Source organism: Solea solea, chromosome 16 (genome assembly GCF_958295425.1).
Source record: "Solea solea chromosome 16, fSolSol10.1, whole genome shotgun sequence".
Taxonomy (NCBI): Eukaryota; Metazoa; Chordata; class Actinopteri; order Pleuronectiformes; family Soleidae; genus Solea; species Solea solea.
In genome coordinates this window covers 5,843,994-5,861,443 of record NC_081149.1, presented here as the reverse complement: position 1 = coordinate 5,861,443, position 17,450 = coordinate 5,843,994, and the positions used below count along the sequence as shown (strand labels likewise).

At 44.7% G+C, this 17,450-nt stretch overlaps 1 protein-coding gene across 2 annotated transcripts in view; it reads right to left on the bottom strand.

Moving 5' to 3' along the window:
* The window catches only part of LOC131474972 (RNA binding protein fox-1 homolog 3-like), a 519,357-nt gene that overhangs the window by 328,159 nt on the left and 173,748 nt on the right, over positions 1 to 17,450 (bottom strand). The gene's annotated exons all lie outside the window — the stretch shown is intronic.

Genomic DNA, 17,450 nt, shown 5'->3' with positions numbered 1-17,450 from the left:
CTCCCTCAGCCCACGTGAAGTGTGTCGTCGTTGCTCTACGTGCTGCCTGTGTGCGGATAATCTAGTTTTCTAAAAAACTAGAATTCAACACTGCAGTATGTAACTTTTAAATATCAACAAATGTGACGTTTGAACCACTGTCAAATGAGTTCACGCAAACGCAGGTTAAGTCTATCATCTGTGTTTCTCAATGTGGAGGTGTTTACATGTGGTGTCACCCGGCGACATTATCCCCGCTGCACACAGGAAGTGGTTTGTTTTACGTCGAGACATACGGAGGCAGCGGCAGCAGCAACGCTGAGCTCACTCAAGTAAGACTGGAGACACAAAGAAGTTTTCACGAGAAGTTTCAAAAGTTTTTAACGGGGTAAACATTTACGGTCACCGCCCGCCCCTGCTCTGCTGCTGTATACGCACAAACGCTCCCTCAGTCAGGTCTGATGGTTTCAGAAAAGGTATTTTATTTCCAAAATAACACAATCCTTTGTGTCTGAAAGTGCAAAGTTTGTCTGGGAAAAGTCGAAGGGGAAACAAGACAAACGGTGTCAGGCGACCTCACCGACCCCAGTCACCACAAGCACATAAAACGAGCAGATACGGATAAATGATACTGTATTTTTTCATTGATGATTCACTGATGAAACTCCAGTATCGTGACAAGAACCAGCGCCACTAAACATTTTCCCCACCTCCCCGTCCCCTCACACACACACACACACATACACACACAAAAGTCCCCCCCCCCCCCCCCCCTCCATATCAGCTCCATCTTGCAGAACCTGACAGCACCATTCCGCTCCAGCAGCTACTGAGAGGTGAAATATATTAATCCTCCTGGCCTTATCAGGCCTTTCAAGGCTATAGCACAGCATGGCATGGCATGGCACTGCACTGAACAACACAAATGATTCAGGAGAAACTTTCATATCTGTCTTTAAGGTCTGTTTTCTTTTTCTTTTTTTTGATGCATGCTGCTGCTGCTGTTTTTTTTGAAAATCTAGTGCCACATATAACACGGACAGAATCAGGAGCTGTAAGTCAAACACCTCAGCCTCTAATCAGGTAGCCCTCCCTCCTTCCCCTTCGCCCCCGCACGCCGCATCCCTCCAGCCACGGCTGCACTTTATCTCCCCTCAATTAACATCTTCTGAGCGAGCTTCTATTATCTTACCCACACAGAGCGGAGAGGTCCTCTGAGGAGACGCCGTGGAGGACGGTGCAGCGGCGGACAGACGGGCTCCTCCTCCTACAGCCCTGATGATGATGATGACACCGACGCTGCCTCGGTTTGCAGTAGCCTAATTATACTCGGACATGACAAACTGTAAGCAAGAGGTGCTACAGGAACAAACACAGGCAGACGCGGTGGTTGAGCGGGCGCGTATGTGTGTATATGTGTGTGGCACCACTGGAAGCGTCTGTGCGGGGATTATCTGCCGGGGAACAGACACGTCGGCGTCAAACGTCGGGACAACATCGTCTCAATCTCGTCCGACTGTTTGTTCAGTTTGATTGTGTTTATTCTCTATGTTCTGCACAAGCATTAGCGCCGCGTTATAGCGTTGACTATATTCACCGCTCTGGATGTGAACGTAAGGCAGCGAGAGGCGAGACTCAAGGATTCTGTAATCTAACAAAAAAAGTTTTTAAGACTTTGTTTATTGTCTGTGTTTAATTTGTACGTTACTTGGACTTCTTCTAACAACTGCTTCTCCTCCCCAAGGATGCTGGCGTCTTCCTTCGTGTCATCTCATCATGATGACGCAATAAAAGTAGGGCTGCAGCTCATGATCGATGGGGTCATCGCTGGGTCCATAAAATGTCCAAAAATGTCCAAATTCTTGGAGTTTTGGGATAGACGTGGCAAGAAAACCAGATAATATTCACATCAGAAACCACAAACCGATGAATCAGTGATCAGAATAGTTGATGATGAATTGTTGCAGCCCTTACTTTAATCACAGCTCCAGCTGTGAGCGACTAGAACCAGCGTGTCATTAAAAACACGCACCTCGTGCTCAGGAGCAAGAATCAGGGAACTATGACCACTTCATCTTCACGCTAACAACTAACAAGTTCTACACTAACATTTTTCCACAAGAGCAACAGGGACAGGGACATGAATTATGTCTTAGGTTAAGCTTTACCTTCAGTTTTTGTTTGGGCAAATCTGTCTTTGTTTGCCGTGGAGAAGTCAGGAGTTCCTTTGTCTCTTAATATTCATTTGTCTCTTGAAAAATGAACCAAGTACAGCGACTAACAACAACTTTACTTTTCCTGTCATTTTCTGGTGTGGTTGTTCCAGGACTCCAAACACCACTGTGTACATTTAAATACTGCATATCTGATGCAGCTGGTTGCCATCATTTTCTATAATGTGAACCCCCCCCCCACCCCCGTCCTGTTTCAGCTGTTTGGCTGCCCCGTCCAAACCTCCCTCTCACCCCATGAAACCATCAAACCACCCGTTAAGCCATCAACCTGCCCTCTCTTTGTCCTTGCTCCCCTCCCGACAACAGCGAGAACACGGCGCCCGGCGCCATCAACGCTGAGGTAGCTCGGCAATCTGTCCCCGCCCAGGCCACCCCCCCCCCTTAGCCGACTTTTGGCTCATGCCGGAGACTATTAACAGTATTCTATTACTGTAGGGTTAACCTGTCATGCACTGCTGTGGTTCTTTTTATTGTCTGGCCTGCTCTGAAAGGGCAGGAGATAAAACTCCATCAGCGGGGGGAAAAAAAACTACCAACACGCGCCGCCATTCATCGGGGGGGGGGGGGGGGGGGTTAGCCCTTCATGGAGGAAGACGCCGCACGCCACAGTGGGAGTAGAATCCTCACGTCACGCAGAGGATGAATCGTGACTCGGAGAAAGGGAGCTCGATCACGGCTGAAGGAGCTGACGTATCGACTAAGATCAAGCGGTAGCAGCAGGCGAGTGAGGGGGAAGTGATTAAGACAGCACACTAGTGATCAGCGGATGACAGGGGTCAATCCCCTGTTGGGGCAATCGGGTAGTGGCCTTGGGGCGAGGTACTTAGCCCCCAACCCAACACATGAGCTCAACACTCGACACTGCGAGTGGATAAAATGTCAACTCCAACTTCACCCGCCGCGAAAGGTTCAAAGCGAGGAGATGACAGCCAACGCTTTAGTTATTAAAAAATTCATATCGTAATGAAACAGCTGTGTTCCATCCCCCCCCCACCCCACCCCCCACCCCAGCAAACAGGGCACTCCCTCTCAAACCCCCTCCCACCCCCCACCACAACCCTTTTTTTCTCCATGGAATCCATCAAGGGAGGGCCACAATTAAGTGACTAATTTGATTAGGAGATAATGTGAGTCCCACTTAATGGAAAGGACAGACTTCACAACACAGGCAGATTAGTTTGGTGGATGCCTGCTTATTAATTAAGACAGCCCTCCGTGCCCGTATTAAGTCAAACGCACAGATGCTGTTTTAATGGGTCAGGATAGTTCCCCGAGTAAGACAAATGGCGACGTGGTCGGTGTTGGAAATCAGACGCAGGTGAAAGAACCGTGAAGTATCTGCGAGAGGAGTGGTCTTTAAACTTTCATTAACTGCCCGTCGTTATGTAACAGCCAGCTGGGATTGTTGTAAAAAAAAGACCTCCTCATTTCACTGTGCTGCATCTTTGTTTCCACTGTGTGTCATTGCACACCATGGCAACAGCGGCGAGTCGCTGCACTTGTTCAAATTACCTCATTCAGTTGTTTTTTTTTTCTTCCCTCCTGTCTCTGATACTACATAAGCCCTTCATAAAAGCTGCTGCTGCTGCTGCTGCTGCTGCTGCTCGTTGTGTAATGATTTGATGCGTGAGCTGAAGCTCTGCGACGACGACTCCTGCGCCGCTCCCTCCGAGATTTTGATATAAACAATCGATGAATAATTTATCGATTAACTAATTTAGAGTTTGAGCGTGATTATTATTTTCTCTTGTGTCGCAAAGTAATTTAGTTTTTTTCCTGCCACCTCATGGAATAATTTATCACTGCTGTTTTGTTGTTTACGTCCTGCATGTGCTGCCTGTGGTTGCCCACCACACATATCACATTCAAATATGTAATTATTGTGTTAATCCAATGAAAAACAGACTTTTTAAATACATGTCAACATGTTTGTTTGACTGAATTTGTAGTTTGTTCATCTGAATAACACTGCCAGGGAATTCAAATTATTACTATTGCATGTTTACGTTCAAGTGCACTTTGTCCAATAATGTTTATTTGACCTGAAATGCGAGTTAATGGACGACAGAAAAACACAGCAACGCGCTTGACATGGGACCAGCTACAGTGTGGCTTGGGCTGTATTGTTTATGTTCAAACACGACTGAGATTATTGAACAAACCCGGCACAAACCCAACGTTTTGTTTTGTTTTGTTTCGTTTGGTCCAAGCCTGGCTTGAAGACGGCATGCAGACACAGAGTGAGCGGAAGAATACTCTGACTGTATTTATGGTTAAAACTTCCCTGTCGATCACTGTTCTGTCGCAAATAATGCTAGACCTCCCAGCTCCACAAGAGAAACACAAGTCCAATCACTTTCCAACCAGTGTCTCCTTATTATCACTTATTATGGGACTCAACCAGACCCGACCCGCAATGTAAATTTTTAGTACACTTCTTTAATTTCCAAGCATACAACATCTCATAAAACAAAAAAAGGCATCAATGGGGGACCCTGTACAGAGCTTCTACAAAATTAGGCAATCGTTAACAAAAAAAAATACCCCCGCCACAAAAAATAATGGAGCTGGGAACTTGTTATGTGGTCGACCCATTCCTGCGACATGTGGTGAAGGCACAGCCTAACCTCACCCGAACACTGTGCCAACGAGCCACCTGCTAAAGTTGATCTGCTACATGACGTCGCGGGTCAACCCCAAAAAGAAGCTGAAAGGAGGCACAATGCCCCCTAGTGTCACAAGGTTGTCCCACACTTCCTTCAGTAACTCATGTTATTAATGCTTATATAATGAGCCATGGACAGTATAGTCCAATTAAATGGCAAAGTCAACCGATCATGAAAACGTGCTGAATGACAACCAGTCAGATTAATCTGTAGTGCAACAGCTTCAACAGGAGTTCCCGTAGGGAAAAAAAGGTTAAAAAAGAAGCCAAGAGTGTGAGAGATTGCTGTATTTGTGGCAGTTCTCGAATCCTGTGCCGCGCTCTCTCATTCCGAGCACACCTCACCGGCTCCCATGTGCTCTACTTACGGTGGACCGAATCCCCGCTGCGTGGAGCGGGAAGGGTATAATCTCCCAGCAGTATTCTGGGTGGTGAATCTCGCCGGTGTTGTCTGTGCATACCAATGGCAACCTCCCCTCTGTCTGAGGAGTTATGATGGATAAAGACATGAAACGGCCACATGATGCATCAACATGCTGCAGGAGGGGAGGGGGGGGGGTTTACCACTTTGGCGGGTGTTACTTTCGCCACCTGCCTCCCGTGGCAGTCGCATGACGCCGGATTGAATCCTTGTAAAAACAGCCGCACCAGTGTTGTGTTTATGCATGCGTCCGGCCCCCCTCCCCCCCTGGCCGACGTGATGGAATTTCATTTGGATCTTCCTGCACACGGGGAGGTGAAGGAGCACGCAGGTTAAACAGCGGCGGGACGGACTCGTCGTCTTTGGATTGTGTGAAAAACAAAAACCCAGACGGACGGAGCATAAAAGCCTCTAAAAAAAAAAAATCTGATTTGCGGGTTCACATGTCACACACACACGTATGCATATATGCATATATGTGATATAAACCCCAGAGTGATGGAGCGTAATGAAGCCACACAAGGGGGCGACAGTGTCAGGTGACTCCCCTCCTGGATACATATATATATATATACGTATTTATGTGCATCTCATTGGTATGTGCAGCGAGATGAGGCCTTGGCTCTCCTCTGATGATGATGTCTGCTGAGAGCCCGGGCCAAACCCTGGTCGAGAGCCAAACCGACAACTCTGCTGAGGTGGAGGGGAAGATTCGCCGAGCCTCTGTTCTCTCACCAGGGGATCCCCCACATCATTTAGCGCCTCATGCAGATCGCTGCTAGTGGCAACACAGCCCTCTGGGCCCGGGGAATTAATGTACCAAGCAATGGCAGAAGTGATTTATTAAAATAACACACCCTGATGAGAGAGGGAGAGAGAGGAGCCAGGGTTTTTCTCCCCCCCTCAGCTCAAACACATGCACCACAGAGGCTAGGAGATGGATTCATATGTATAGGTGCGCCGGGCTAAAACAGAAGCAGAGGGGAGACCGAGGGGACCGGGGGCAGCCACTACACAAATTGTGCGACAGTCCTCGCTGTCATTGCTTATTTATTTACCCTCTTTCCATTTGAGTCAGGCCTTGTATTAAATTGATCCCTCCTGCCGCGTTTTGCCTTGTTGAACAAGCGCAAAGCCCCGTTAAGTGTCTGTGAAAGGCTGGTGATTGTGTTTGCGGCACCCCGGGTGCGCTGAAGCCGTCCGCTCCCCTCTATCTCCCCCGGACAGACGGGATTAGAAGCTGGGAGAGGAGCTGAATGACCCTCTGGGGGGGGGACGATGGAGAGACGGGCAGGCAGTGAGCAGCTCGGTCTGAGGCTCACACACAAATACAAAGAAATGCGAACATGTGTGTGTGTGTGCACTGGAGCAATCTGAATGCTCATGCACACACGGTCTCAAAAGCCTCTTTCACAATAAAATTAGCAGGTAGAGTCAGGATTTCTTTTTTTGAACCCCGGTAAGAAAAAGGCAATTAATACAAATCCCATTGCCACTGGTTTGTCTGCATGGTCTGGATGGTGGTGTTGTTTTTTTCACCTCTGCATCACTGGTGCGTGAAATGTGACGTTACAAACGTGCCAGAAACAGAACAAGTCAGAAGAAGAAGAAAACAACAACAACTGCAACAACAAAAATGGAGCTCAGTGACAATTTTACACTTGTTAACAATGTCGGATCTTTGCTTTGGGTTCCTCACTCAAACTGAACCAGTGTTTTTAGAAGTGACTGTCTATCTATTGCTTTTCTTTATAAAAAACAAAGGATTTATTGAATTAGCCTTAAGGATATTGTTTTGTTCACTTGTGACGGCGTACATATGTCGTACTGTGTCGAAATTTCAGGGAAACACTTATAAAACAAACTTCTGGAATCCACAAATCAGGTTTTCAAATTCTTCCTTTCAGACATTCTTTAAAGGAAATGATTATTTAAGTTTGAATTCATCAAAGTGAAAACAAACATTAAATACTGACGTGTATGTGTCTGTTTTGGGGATAAAGTTATGGAACGACGCTGAATGAAGATAATCTAGTGCTATAATTGTAAGTGCAATGATAATTGTATTGATTTTCTTGGTTTTTCTAAGAAGAAGATTCCATGAATGTAACCGAAATAAAGATATTTATTCATTCATTCATTGAATGAATGAATATTTCAGCACTAAAATGTTCATTTTGTTGTAATAAGGTCCAGCATTGTCAACACTAAAGATTCACCAAAACCATTCCTGGCTAAAGGTGAAGCCAATGGCTGTTTTGCATCAGAAACATGAATGTGAATGTGAATGTGGATTAAATTAAATTAAATTCCCACTGGTGAAAAACCCATTTAAACCCAGGATTAAATCATTTTTTTTCAGCAGTGCGTGATGAGTTATTAGTAACACACGTTGGGCTAAAATGCAAAAGATTGAGCTTAGTTTCTGTCCCCCTCCAGACAGACAGACAGAGACGCAGACACCACTTGGCCATGAGCTCACACATTAGTTAGTGTACAGGCAGGAATGCGAGTGTCTGCAGCCTCCTCTCACCACCGATGACATCTAAACATCTGCTACTTCAACTCAACATCTGCTGTTTAACTGCTCACATCCAAGGTCTCACACTTAAAGATTTCTGCTCTTTCTTTCCTTTTTAATTAAACAAATCAAAGTTTTGTGTTAATTCTCTCCGACCTCCTCCGTGATTGTGCAGCAGTGCTTGATGAAAAAAAAGGGTTTATGTGCTTCCCTACACAAAAAACTGCTGATGCATGAAGCCGTCCATTTATATAACATCTCATATGGCATTTAATTACTCAAACCATAAACCCCGGCTCGTAAAAATGACATTCTAATGCAACTAACTTGCTACATCAACATGACACATCAGTGACGTCCAGCTGCGTTTGCTGTCCACACCACATCTACCACTTAAAAGAAAAGATCTGCCAACAACTAAATCAATTAAGCTAATTCAAACATAAGTCAGCAAGTTCTCTTCATACAACTTTGATTTGAACAAAAACAATACTCGTGAAATTTGTGCCCAGCCTTTAGCTAGCTAATTAGCTAGCTTAGCTAGAAGCCAGTCGAAGGAACGGCCCCTCAACTCGCAAAATTCCGACTTCTGGCAACAAATGGAACGCAGCAATACTTCATGGACTGACAAAACAAACTGGTAACTCCTTAATGAAATAAAGGGATACCAATGTAAGTTAGAAAATGGTCTTCATATAACTTGTCAACTTTAATTTGAACAAGTACAATACTTTGTGTCTAGCTTTTAGCTTCTTAGCTTCTCAGTTGAAGGAGACCCCCTCAACGGTCCACCAGGGGGTCGCAACCCACGCTTTGAGAAACACCGCGCTAACATCGGTGCGGCTGAAATCAAAGTGTAAATGATATGTTAAAGGAGAAAGAAACTGGTAAACCTTGTACATGTAACATGGAGATTTGAATAGTTATAAAAAATGGATTTCAGAACGTTACTGTACGTCTGCCCCTTCAAAACAACAGAGCTGCACTCAGTCACATCAAGGATCAACACTTTGAATCCAGTCAGATCAGATGGTCACGATGTCGGGCGCTTTCGTCCACGTGTTCAGGCTCCGTCTGACATCTACATCTCACACACCTCATTGAACACCGCGTCGTCTTATTTTATTTGATATTATTTTTAGTTGTGCGTCACATTTGAATAAAAACAAAGTTTGACTTTTCTTTTATAAGCAGTGTTCTCTTCGATCCTGGCAGGGCGAGGCCCCTTGTCTCTTCTGGCCAAAGGAACTCTGGGTCAGTGAAGTCAAAGTGAAAGTGGCAGCAACTCAAATCAAATCAAGTCAAAATCAAATTGTGCGCGAGTGCAAGAGTAAGAGTAAGATTTTTTTTTTTTTTGCAAGAAGACAAAAAAGCTTTGTTAGTGTCAGAGGAAAAGTTACAAGTCTCTGTAAAACAAGCAGGGCCGGCCCGAGCCTTTAGGGGGACCTAAGCAGAATTTGATTTGGGGGGCCCCCCTCCCACCGATAATGTTACATTATCAAACTGTATTAATACAGACGGATTATGAACTACTGTTCCCCTGGGCACAGATGCATAAGGACCATCGTATTTGTTCAAGAGTGGGTGCATACAGGAAGGGGGGTCTGGGGCTCCTCCCCCAGAAAATTTTGAATCTGGTAGATGCGATTTCCTATATTCTGGTGCATTGTTGAGAGCTGGAGAAGGGCATTACATAAATGTGTTCAGATTCATAGCCTTTTGCGTTTTGACTTATTGAGGAAGTGACTTGTTGTGTTATATTTCAAAGTAGTTATTTTCTCCACTTTATAAAAGTTTGGTCGTTTTCTTTTCTGTAGTCCGTAGTTTTTGTGGGTCAAATAGTTTTTTTTGTGGCTCCAGGGGACAAAAAAGGGGACAAAAAAGCATTTTTATTAGCATATATCATAGTAAACAACGAGGTTTAGGGCTGATGTTTTGAAATACTGTTTCAAATGAGGGTCATTTCACACTTTTATGCAGGAAAATAAAAATGTTCAGGTCAACATTTAGGTAAATAAATGGGTTTGGTGCTTCCCATTGGTGATACATGGTTTTTACAGCACATCCAGATCGTTTAAATACATATTTAACATATAACTGTAAATCTTTGACTTTTATTTCCTGGTTTCAGAGCCTGACAGTTAAAGACAAGAACAGCCTCAAAAAATCTGCTCTAAAAAGCGACTGGGATGGAACAAACAGACTTGAATATGTACTGTAATGAAGAGAATCCACCAGAAGGCATTAAAACCTGCACCTCTGTTGTCATCAGAGTGTCGTTACCTGCTCACACAAAAAAAGATCCTTTGTCCCTTAAGCTGTCACACTTTTCACAATTTTACCCCTCCATAGTTCTTTATATTGTTTTGATACTGTTTTTTATGCGGTTTTCCATCTTATTTTATTGTTTTACGACGGCATTTTTCCATCAGCTGGGACTTTCTTGGCTCGCGTGTACGCTGCGATGTGTTGTCTTTTTGTGTTTTATTAGTCCTTACCACGCTGGTCTTTAATTAATTGCCCTTAGTGGGGACTAATAAAGTTGCTTGAATTGAATTTTCTCAGGGAGGTTCAAGTCCTTCCTCGCAGTCAATAAGCTCTCTATTATTTAGGCTCATTTTGCGAAAATAAATGGAGACGGGTTTGCTGAATGCGAGCTTTAAAGGCAGCGGCGGCGGCAGCGGCGGCGGAGTTTATTTTTTTGAGGAAATAAAAATGAAGTGGAGAAGAAAGTAAAGCGAGTCAGCGTGCGGGAATACAAGGATGGGAGAAAGCTTTTTTGCCGAGTTTTATACATGTGGCGTTCAATACTGTGACCTTTTATTGTATAATTGTGTCACTGGATGTCTGATGTAGGGGGAAAAAGGTAAGAGAAAAAAACCTCAAGTGCTTATCCAAAGACCTGAATAGGAAGACGAACAAAAGGAGCTGTAGACACACACACACACACACAAACACAAAGTGCCGACAGAAAACGTGTTCTTCAAAAGACGGGGAGTCGCGCTACCAAAGTGCATTCTGCGTGTCGAACAGACGCAGTCAAGGGGAGACTAACAGATACAGAGCCGGAGGCAAACCGGATTCGTACAGTTCTCCTTTTGCCTTCAGCTTGAACTTTTGTGGCAAAGATGAAATGTGAAATAACAATGGGTTACCATAGCGATGACAGTGGAGCTCATAACTAAGTAGTATGAGAGAAGGGGGGAGCGTCTCGGGGAGTAACGGGGGGGGGGGGGGGGGGTTGGAGCTGGGGGGCAACCAGCTTTTATCTGTCAGCTGCAATCCTCCATCATCAAAGCTCTTCTCCACTTTCAGTGCCAAGAATGAAAGACACCAGTGGATCATTAGTTTCCAGCGAGGAAGACATTTATCCACATTTTTTTTCTTCTCTCCCTCCCCCACCCCCCGACTTCCATTTTCATAAAAGTTAAAGTGGAAAGAGAATGAAGGAGGGTTCATGATGTGGGTGAGAAGAAGAAGAAGAAGGGGTGTAAAAAATGAAGTCAGCAATCACCACTGTTTTGACAACTATGAACTGATTAATGTCCCATTTTTCCCGATGTAGAATAATCTGTTTCTTTGTGTGCGTTCACAAGAAACGCTGCCGTGGTCGCGATAAACAATCGGCGTCAGGATTTTAACCAGCGTCACTGGTGACTCCACGTTAGCTATGTTTACATGGACACAAGTAATGAGAGTAAAATACGTGGAATATATTGTGAATGTTCACTGTGTCTTCTGATTGAGTTTCAGCGAGTATCTTCCGCCGTCCTCAGTGTGACGGATTGACCACGCCTCCTGCTGTCCGGTTGCTCCCCCAGACAGACGGTGCTCCAGGTGTGTGACGGCACGTACGCTCCCTCATCCCGGTTCATCGTCCTGTGCGCACGTTTTCTTATCTCCACTGCCTCCATGATCCACGTTGGTATCAGTTTTCTCTTTGCGCGAATGACTCTGGCCTCTTCCCGATTCATTACATGGTTCTGTTGTTTGCAGTGGTCTGAAATAGCTGATTTTAGGTTTTCCTGGAATGCTTCTTTCTTTTTCAGGATCGTAACCACCTAACATCAGGCGGCAGTTCTGAGGAAGGCGGAAGGTACACTGGGTAAACTGGGTAACAAGGTAAACTTACTGTTGTCCAAAACGAACCAAAAAAACTAAAATATGTGGAAATCCAACCAATATTTCCATTGCCACTAGGGGGCTACTCCACTGTCTGAGGGAAAATTAGTTACTTTTCACTGGATTTATGACGTTAGTCAACACTTTCCTGAGGAGTTCATGGTCTCAGTCTTCTTCGATAGAACATGATGTTTAGAGGAAAACAGATGGATCAACTTCTGAGCGGACACCAGTGTGATTGACAGCTGGTATCGTCCAATAGGAGCGTGGTTTGCTAGTGACCTCTGTGAGTCTCACAAAACTCGACGCCTCAGATTTGAGTGGCCGCCACATGGATAATCTCCGTTTTTAAGCCAGTCATTTTCCTCTGTGTCTTAACCTACAGCATCTCTTCAGGGCTACCTGCGCAGGTAGGAAGCGTGCGCTCTGATGGACGTCTCTCTCTGTGAAAGCAGCAGCCCTTTTTGGAGCACATCAATACGCTGAACTTTTCCCGCCGAGTACCTGAGCTCTCCTGCATGACCCCGTCATCCTTGATCTATTCTGTTTTAAGATACCAGTTGCAGGAGATGGAGGAGGAGAAGGAGCTCGATTACCTCCTGGGACAAAAAAAAAAATCACGCTACTCTTTAAGTTTGCCAAGTGAGGAGAGTCTTCAGAAGTTGTTTGACAGATCTCTGCGGCGGCGGCGTGAGGGAGAGAGAGAGGGGAGGGGAGGGAGCGATGGACATGGTAACCTTGGCTCTCCAAAGGACAAACGCAGAGTTTTGAAAAGATCAAGCAGAAGGGATTCTGTTTATGGAGGAGACACGCAGGAACAGGAGAGAACACGGGGGAGATGCAAGGAGAATGCATGCGTGTGTTCAAATATACAGCGGATAAGAAATAACTAAATCTGATCCTGTTCACTAGAAAAAAACATAGAGAAATAAGCCTGAAGTCACACTCAAGGTTATCGCTGATGTACATTATGATGAGCAATGGTGTTCTTTGTTTAACTCAGACGTTCGTTTTCAAATACAAATTAAAATAAGGCAGAAATGTCACTGACGAGAATTTCTTTTTTTTCCTGTATTTACTTTTTATGACACATGAATCATTTCAGAACCGCCCACCTCGCGATGTAAGAACAAACATTTCTGACACGGCAGAGATAAAGTCTGTCTGACACAGTCATGACCAGATGCCTCGTTTTTGGCAGGAACAGAAAGAAGCCTCAGTTCTTCTTAGCCCAACATTGGAATTTATTAACTCTGCGAAGCCTCTCTAACACTGAGAACAAAACGGATATTACAGTTACACTAATGGCACAAATTAGAGCAAAAGGGGGATCGGGGTGTTAGCTCAGTGAGAAAACCTTTGAGTCGATATAAAAGCGAAATATAAACAGCATTTTAGAGATATCTGTTATAAGCTATAGTTGCGAATAAGTTAAGGCGCTAGCTGTAGTTAATAGTGGGCAGTTGCTTGCAAGGGAAACAAGTCTCTTGAGCAGGGGTCGCGTTAACCGAATATTTTCCGTCATTGACCGTTTTTTTTAAACGGTGACGGAAAAATCTGAGAGCCATCCGTCATTTTGACAGATTGCAATTCACACCCCTAAAAACTATGTTGATAAAAGAGGTGAAAAAAGAGGGATAGATGCAGATGAAGGACAAACTCAGCCCTTGGCCTCAGTGGAGCGAGGAAGCGGCAGTAAGGAGGTTAGGCGAGTTCAGTGGGAGCGGGAGTTCTCCTGGCTGAGGAGGGCGGATAGAAAAATGTTGTGCGACAAAATAAAGATTCCCATCGGAGAATCTGAGCATCATTTCTGACCTGGACACCGTACTCAATGCATCTCGCTATCCTTGTAATGCTGACAGCGTGTTAAAGAGCTATGGACAGGAGGCTTTGGAGCACGTCTGTGACCGGTGCAGCTGATCCACTGGTGCAGAAGGAGCGCATGTTGCGGGATTTCCTACCACGCGCAACTACGCGCAAGCAGGCACGCGATTTAAGTCCATGTGGACCAGGAGGAAGGTGTGAGACTGTGCGTTTAGGCCACAGGTTAACTGTTCATATTCCACAGCAATATGAACAATGCAATTGAATATGTCATTATTATAATTTAAAGTGACCGGTAAAAATAGATAATGACGGGATTTTTATGACCCTGTCAGTCAAAATGACAGACAACGAAAAAGTCTAGCGCAACCTCTGCTCTTGAGAGTCTTTTTAAGGAAAACTTGAAGATGAATTGAAGAAGTAATGGCAAAGCAGATTCATTTAGCTGCTTCGCGACAACGACAGATTGGCCATTGACTGATTCAAATGTGCATTTATTGCATATTGCTGTATTGCATTGAATGATTACCAATTTCCCATCCATTTTGTGGTTGTTCCTCTGTTGGTCACTGATTACTCAGATGTGACTTGACCAGTCACTGCAGCTCCAAACGTACAGCTAAACTGAAGTAAATATGGTGCTGTGTTTCCATCATGGTATGGTTTGGGTTGGAATGGTGAAGCCCTGGGCTCAGGCTTGTGTTTCGACTGAGAACAATGACATCGTAACAATGGAGGACGTTCAGCAACTCTTATTTTCTGCTCAGTTTGTGGCTGTTTTGTCTCAACAAGACGTCAAACACTGTATGAGGAGACACTGCGGGCGATTGCCTCGACTCCCAAGGGACATATAGACCGATCGCAAGTGTGTGACGGTTTCCTGTCGCCCAATCAGTTGGCTGTCATGGGTGGAGCTGATCTAGTTCCACCCTGACTGTACCATACCATTTTACTCTGGCACCGCCAATGAAGGCATGCACGGTTTGGACTGGTTATATTGGTACTATTCCTAATGGAAACACACTACAATATGTTCCATACTGTTCCAAAACCAAGGCTTTAGTCAACACACTTCTGTGGAGGTCATGTGACCAACAATCAGCTTTGAAGAACAATCCTAAAACCTGCCATATCATAGCTTTAAGAGACACCATGAAACCGCGACCCTCTTACTCACCACACTCTTCACTTCCAAATATCAACCTTTACCTCAAATAGCAATGTGACTTTACAGGTTTGCCATGACAGTAAAGTGCTGAAAAGCTCCGACTGCTTGCACTGGAATGTGGATGTAACCAATTACTGTGAGATTCCCACCAATGTTGGCCGAAAATGTAACTAAACATGAAGTTATAGAACATGTTTCAATCGACTCGTTTAATTGCAAATCATACAAACTCTAATGCACGATTCCTATGAAGTGGTAAAGTAACAGCACTTAGGCCGGCGCCCCCCCGGGTAGAGGTTGTTACTCTCTTTGCAAATGATGTATGGCCTAATCAAAGGATTAGTTTGAGTTGCTTTAGCTGAAATCAGCTGCAAGCATCATCACCATCATCATCATCAGACATTAGACGCCTCGTCAAAGAGAAGCACTTCCAGCTGTCACGTTGGAGAGGTTAGTTTGATATATGTGTTTAATAATTCTGCATGGCCCTCTGAGGATGTTATAAAAATTGAAATGGCCCTTGACAGAAAAAAAAAAAAAGGCTCCCCGCCCCTGCTGTAGGTTCAGCCGCCATACACACAGAGCCTCCAAGGGAACCCTGCTCACGGATGAGCGATCGAGCTAAAGAGGCGTCCGTAGGATTTCTTTATTTCGTTAGATGACGACCTAACGAGACGTTGGAAAGGCGGTGTCCTCGAACAAAAATGAGGCTCCATGCTTCGAGTTTAACCTTCCTCCACTGTTCGTTCTAATCTGACTGATTTTAAACATTTCCAAGCGCACAGGTCCTGTGTTTCTCATCTTATTACGTCCCCCCGATCACCACTGTCATTAACTTTTGGGAATGGTTTATTCATTTCAGTCACATCTGTGGTGTTCCCAGTCCAAAAGCCAATTTATACTTTATGCAAAAGATGGAGATGGACGGAGCCTTTGCGTTCATTCGGTCATCCGTCATTGTGTGCCTCGCAGGTGATCTTACGATGACGGACGAAACTCACCAATACCACCGGTAATCGCGGGGGCAGTGTAGAGTAAATAGTCCAATTGGTCAGAAAAATGATCAAGTAGAAGAAGAGTCTATATGGGCATTTAAAACTGGCAATTCCAAAAATGGAATGGAAAACTGCACGTTTAATCCAGCGAAGCAAGTTGTCAAAAGTTGTGGCGGACAAACAGAAATACTGGTGTGAGGTTTCAGGGAACACCTGGGAAAGGTACATTTAGGATTACTCCTGTTTATTTCAAATGGTAAAGCATATATAATAATATGGACATAAAAAAGCTTAGAAAACAAAGGATCTGTAGTCCCAAGATGATTCCGGTAATTCAGCAGTGAGACTGCAGTGTGTTTGGACAAGATGATAAATACACCATACATGTAGTCAAGCCTGTATAATGGATCCATGTGTCAGGGTGTGACTTGGAGGGGGTTTCCTGAGGAGTACTGCATGTCTCCTGGCCTTTATGAGAGCGAGTTGGTTGTGTACGTGTGTGTGTGTGTGTGTATAAGTGGCTTTCGGGCTGCTGAGCTCCACAGGTACACAGGCCATCGATCACACAGCGCGACCATTACATGCAGACAGGCAGTGGTGGAGGTGGATGACGCCCCGCCAGGGCCGCGACCGCTCGCGGGTCAAGCGACCGTCTGGCCAGTGGTAATCAAGGTGACAGGGAGCTGCCCGTCTGTGTGACAGATGACGTCACTTAAACCTGTCTCACATGGAAATTAGAAAGGTATATGTGGGATGTTTTTAAGCCTGGGTGAAGACGCAGAAAAGGTCTTTTACCTCCTGTCATATGTCGGCTGAGATGGTCGCTGGGTGGTTTTCTTCCTCTGAGTAGCATTGCTTACAAGTGCTATATCGATAAAGATTGACTGATTTAATAATTGGCAAGTGTTTTTCTGTTCTTCTCTTGAGACCACGTCTCTTTATCTCACCATTGGGCAGCCTTTTTTCTGACTGGAAACCAAAATGACTGCTCCGCTAACTCGCCTACACCAAAGTCTATAGATGTGGTGAAGTAAAAAAAAAAATTAATTTTCTTTGAGTGGTTGAGAAAAAGCTTAAAAATAATGCCAACTTAAACTGGCATAGATTTTATTTGCTGGGCTTTTCCTCCTCTATGTATTATAGTGATTAGGTGCCGTATGTGTACAACCACACTTCAGAACATCCTGAGTTTTGACTGCTGATAATAGGCCTCTACTATTGAGAAAACACCCACAGAGAAATTGAGTGCATGTGTCACGTTGCCGACTGTTCAACTCGATTCAAACTATAACAACACTTCGTTTGCTCACAATAAAAAAATGACTTGTTATTCAACAGCTCCCCGTTTTTTTTTTTGAGAGACTTATTTAAAGAGGAGATAAACATAACGTGAGCATCATCCCTTAAAGCTGCTTTAGGAGTTGTTCCGTGATGAACTCATTAACTTCAAACCAGGACAGGAGGCTGAAAAAAGGGAAGCGTTCTACCCCTAATTATGAGACGAGCGGTGGAGTGAAGATT